The sequence below is a fragment of the Grammomys surdaster genome, unplaced genomic scaffold (genome assembly GCF_004785775.1).
Source record: "Grammomys surdaster isolate TR1022 unplaced genomic scaffold, NIH_TR_1.0 126546, whole genome shotgun sequence".
NCBI lineage: Eukaryota > Metazoa > Chordata > Mammalia > Rodentia > Muridae > Grammomys > Grammomys surdaster.
The window spans coordinates 10,540,658-10,546,494 of NW_021621338.1; the positions used below are offsets into that span (position 1 = coordinate 10,540,658).

The 5,837-nt window shown below is 37.5% G+C and overlaps 1 pseudogene; it reads right to left on the reverse strand.

The window, feature by feature from the left end:
* Positions 1-405: 405 nt before the first annotated feature.
* Positions 406-4,517, reverse strand: LOC114614921 (annotated as a pseudogene).
* Positions 4,518-5,837: the final 1,320 nt, after the last annotated feature.

Below are 5,837 nucleotides of genomic sequence, written 5' to 3' on the forward strand. Positions count from 1 at the left end.
CCAATTAAGAAAAAGAAGACAGAAGACAGCCTACACAGGCATGTGCTGATTCATCTTCAGTTCCAGATCCAAGAGCTCATTTTTTCCATTTATATCTGCTTTGTAGACATTTTATGATCCAGGGAGCTTGTGTTCTAAGAAAAATGCATGTAAGGTTTATTACCTAAGTTTTTACATTTAAAATTATCCAACTTTGTCGTTTATACACTGATGTCAGCTTGGCTAAGAATATTCTATGGTCAGTCTTTCCCACAAGACCTTTTAATATGGTGATTAGATCAAAACCACCTCTCAAAGGTAACCATAAGGAAAGTGGTATGTACCTCTGGGAGTCATAGGAAGACGAGAATGCTCAAGGATGGTTGTGCCTTATGCAAAATTCAAACCTCTGAATGCAAACACCTTTTAAATGAAGATGAACAGAAAGGCCTGGTCTCGGCGAACTATAGGCTTAACTGCTCCTCAGAAGGTAAGGTCAGAGAAACTATAAATGAGGGATTGCTATGTCACATTCTAGAGTGATACATGCTCACATTGGCAGTCAGAGGAAGACTCTAACATTGTACATTTGCATTCTCAAGCAGACTTTTCTCAAAGAGGGAAAGAACCAGAGATGCAACTGGACCCGATCATGTACCTCATGAGCAAGACTTAATCTCTGGAAGCCCCAGGAATGATGTTCTTTCTCTCTGTACAGTCACATATGATCACCTGGCACTGTTTTGTCTGTCCCACAGCCACATCCAAGTAATGCCTCACTGAGTTGAAGCTGTCTCAACACAACACAGAACACTGAAATCAAATCTCCTTGGAGTGTCAGCCTGTGGTGTATTTCCAAATCCTACACCTCCTGGGTCCTCAAATAAGACTAGGGAGGACAGAGCTGTGTCTAAGTCCCAAATAATACGTCTTGGAGCCTCAGCAGGCATGAACTCAGGTCTGTGATCTGAGCTGGCTGTAGGCTCTGAAACAACTGGAGACGCACTCCTTTTTAAGTAGCACTTTGCTCTCTGGAGCAATGCTATGGCAGATTTTTCATGTTTCTTCTCCAGGTCTATGATGATCTTCTGGAGGCTACAGAGGTGCTCACAAACCCAGACTTCAATGGCCTTTATTTTGCCCATGTTCTTGTTCCCCAGGTGGCTAAATCTCTGTAACATTTCTTGAGACTTCTGCATGAGCTCAGTACCAAACCTCATCAGTTCGTCTGATTAGGTCCTTTAAAGTTCAGGTCAAATTCACAAGCTAGCAGTCTCAGAAATAGAGCTAGATTTCAATAACAGAAACAACAATGGGCCTAAAAACTCATGGAAACTGAATAACTCTCTATTCAATGAGAGAAATAAATTAAAAACTTCTTAGAATTCAATAAAAATGAATTAACAACATACTCAAACTTAGGCAACATAATGAAAGCAGTGCTAAGAGGAAAGTTCATAGCAGTTAGTGCCCTCATAAAGAAAATGGAGAAATCTTATACTAGCAACTTAACAGCATACCTGAAAGCTCTAGAATGAAAAGAAGCAAACACACCTAAGAGGAGTAGACAGCAGGAAATAATCAAACTTGGGTCTAAAATCAACTAATTAGAAACAAACAGTACAACTAATCAATGAAACCATGAATTTGTTCTTGGAGAAAATCAACAAGATAGACAAGGCGTTATTCAAGCTAACTAAAAGACACAGAGAGAAAATCAGATATGAAATTGGGGAGATAACAATAGACACTGAGGAAATCTAAAGAGTCATTAGGTATTACTACAAAAACCTGTACTCCACAAAATTGGAAAATCTCAATGAAATGGATAATTTTCCTGATAGATAACATTTACCAAAGTTAAATAAAGATCAAATTATCAACATAGATAGACATATAATCTATAAGGAAATAAAGGCAGTCATAAAAAGTTTCTCAACCAAAAAAAGCTCAGGAGCAGACTGTTTTAGCACAAAAATCAACCAGACATTGAAAGAAGGGCTAATACCAATGCTCCTCAAATTATTCCACAAGATAGAAACAAAAGTATCATTTTATGTGGTCATAGTCTCCCTGATACCTGAATCACACAAAGACTCAACAAAGAAAGAGAATTGCAGACCAATTGCTCTCATAAACATTGGTGCAAAAAAATACTCAATAAAATATTTGTGAGCCAAATCCTAAAACATATCAAAAAAAAAACAACCAAAATCAACTAGGCATCATCCCAGAGGTGCAAGGATGGTTCAACATACAAAAATCTGTCAATATAATCCACCATATAAACAAACTGAAAGTAATTTAAAAAACATGATCATTTCATAAGATGCTGAAATAGCATCTAATTCAAAATTCAACACCCATTCATAATAGAAGTCTTAGAAAGATCAGGGACACAAGAACAAACCTAAATATAATACAAGCAATCTATAGCAAGTCTATAACCAACATTAAATTAAAAGGAGAGAAATTCAAAGCAATTCTATTAAAATCAGTAACAAGACAAGGCTGTCTACTCTCTCCATATCTATTCAATATAATACCTGAAATTCTAGTTAGAAAAATAAGAAAAGTAAAAGAAATCACAGGAATACAAATTGGAAAGGAAGAAGTATAAGTATCACTATTTTTAGATATGATAGTATACATAAGTGACCCCAAAATTCTACCAAGAACTTCTACAGCTGATAAACACCTTCAGTGAAGTGACTGGCTAAAAGATTAACTCAAACAAACAAAAAACAATTGCCCTCCAATTTCAAAGGACAAATGGGCTGAGAAAGAAATCAGGGAAACACCACCATTCACAATAGCCATAAATAATATAAAATATCATGAGAAAACTAAGCAAGTGAAAGACCTGTCTGAAAAGAACTTCAAATTTTTGTAAAAACAAATTGAAGAAGACATCAGAAGATGAAAAGATCATCCATGGGTCAGTAGAATTAACATAGAATTCTCAATACAGGAATCTCAAATGCCTGACAAATAATTAAGAAATGTTTAGCATCCTTAGCCATCAAGGAAATGAAAATCAAAACTACTTTGAGATTCCTTCTTATACCAGTTAGAATGGCCAGTAACACAAAGGACTGCTCATGCTGTTGAGGATATGAAGCAAGATGATCTCTCCTCCATTCCTGGTGGGAGTACAAACTGTACAACCACTATGTAAATCAATATTGCTGTTCTTCAGAATAGTGGGAATAGATCTATCTCAAGTACCAGCGATACTACCCTTGTGCATATACCCAAAGGACATAGCATCCTACACAGAGAAACTTGTCAAACCACATTCACAGCAGCTTTATTTGTAGTATCTATAAATTGAAAATAACGTAGATTTTCCTCAACTCACAATAAAGAAAATGTGGTACATTTACACAATGGAGTACTACTCAGCTGTAAAAAACAATGACATCATAAAATTTGCAGGCAAATGGATGGAACAAAAAAAAACTCATCCTGAGTGAGATAACCTAGACATAGAAAGACAAACATGCTATGTACATACGTGGATATTAACTGCAAAATAAAGAACAATCATGTCACAATCCACAGACGCAGAGAAGCTAAGTAACAATTGATAGAATAAGACAACATGCATGAATCTCCCCCAGAAAGGAAAATACAATAGACATTGCAGATAGACTGAAGGAACGTGAGGACAGGAACAGGAGGATTCTGGTTGGAAGAGTATAAAAAGGAAGAGAATACTCAGAAACAACTGGAATTGTAGTCAACTCTGGGGCAAGGCAGAAACTGGGTGCCTTAGAAACTCCCAGGAATCTGAGGGTTGTTCTACACAAGGTGTCTAGTAACGGGGGAAATAAAACATGAACCACTAATAATCTATAACCAGGCAAGACTGCAGTGGATGGTTTGGGACATCAATGAAGTAACAAAATTTTCTACCTACAATTTTTCTGTCCAGCATTGTGTGAAGGAGTAAAGACTGTGCATAAATTGTGGGAGTCACCAATCAATGAGATGGATATCATGAAAGGAAGCCCACCCCTGACATTCCAGGAAGTGCCAGAAAACAGAAGCTGGTTGGCCTAGTACCAAGGATAGAACCAACCGTGACTGGAAAAAAAATCAAAGAAAAGATTTTTACTAATACTCTGCTATACTCATATCCTAAGCCAGTTGTCATCAGAGAGCCTTCATCCAGCAACTGATGGAAACATATGCAGAGACCCACAGATGAACATTAAGTGTTGCTTGAGGAATCCTGCTGAAGAGGGACAGGAAGGATTGAAAGATCCAGAGGGGTCAAGGACACCACCTGGACTCATATAGGTTCACTGAGACTGAACCAACTATCGGAGAGCCTGCATGGGTCTAACCTAGGGCCTTTGCATACATGTTATAGTAGTATACTTTAGTGTATTTGTGGGACTCCTAACAGAGGGAATAGGGCCTGATTCTGATGCTTTTGGCTGCTTTTGGGATATTTGTCATCATAGTTGGTTGCCTCATCTAGCCTTAATTTGATGGGAGGTGCCTAATTATATCATACCTTGATGTGCCATGTTGGGTTGATATCACATCTTTGAAGGGAAGCAGAGGAGAAATGGACTGGGAAGGAGGAAGTGGATGGGAGAATGGAGTGTGTGCAGGCTGGAGGGAAGGCAGGAAACCTACTGTCATGATATAATATATAAGAGAATAAATTAATAAGAAAAGAAAACTTCCATAATTTTTGAGACTTATTTTTCCTTATAGAAATATGGATAAAAGGTGAAGGAATGTGCTGTGCTTTACAACCTCATAAAATTACCAGAGAGATGGAAACATTATACACCCAGCATGCATCAATGACAGAGCCTCAGTTATGGAACATTGAGAAGAGTTGACAAACCTTTTCACTCACACAAACTAAGAGACCCCTAAATTTCTATCTGACACAGAGACACATCTAAGGATCCAGGGACAATCATGCATTGTCAACATCAGAGTCCACACTGTCTGCTCATTTGGAAGATCAGTAAGCATAAAAATATGAGATAAAAATGTGCTGAAGAATGGTTGGTTAAAAGTACATACATATACAGAATATACAGCCTGGCGAGTTTAGCTTTAGTTATGAAATATGTTCTTGAGAATCCCATCAACGTCTATGCCATTATCCTGTCCCTCATCCTGTCCCTCATCCTGTCCCTCATCCTGTCCCTCATCCTGTCCCTCATCCTTCAGGTGACCTCTGTGCTCTAGGATCAGCATCACTATGTTGCTATTACTGGGACAACACAGAAAACTTGAGGACACATGCTAAGTAAATGGGCAAAACCTTATAAACCAATAACAGTTTTATAAATGTATATTTTATTGTGGAGTGAAACATAAACGGCTTTTGCTTGATTATTTTAATTTGAGTTTGTCTTTAACACTGACATCTTGTCATGCAGTGATTTTTGAAAGTGGGTGCTTAGTGAAATCAAAGAAAAATTTCTGACTGAAAGATCAATATCTTTATGTTATTCTAGCAAATAAATAATTTTGTATCTCTGTTCTACTGCATTCAGTTTTAAAAGCAGAAAGGAGGGATGACATGAGCCTATGGTTTTCTCTTTTGGGATACTGACTATCTTTTTATAAAATGTATGATGGACCATTTTGTTGTTGTTGTTTTGTCTGTTTGGTTTTTTTTTTTTTGCCAGAAATGCCATGTAAGAATGATCTATAAAGTTTAAAACAATACTTTTAAAATGTGCAATATTTTTAGCTGCTGGACATGGTGGCGCCCATCCTTAATCCCAGCACTCAGGAGGCAGAGGCAGGCAGATCTCTGAGTTCAAGATCAGCCTGATCCACAGAGAAAGTCTTAGAGCTACAGCTCCAAACAGACACTA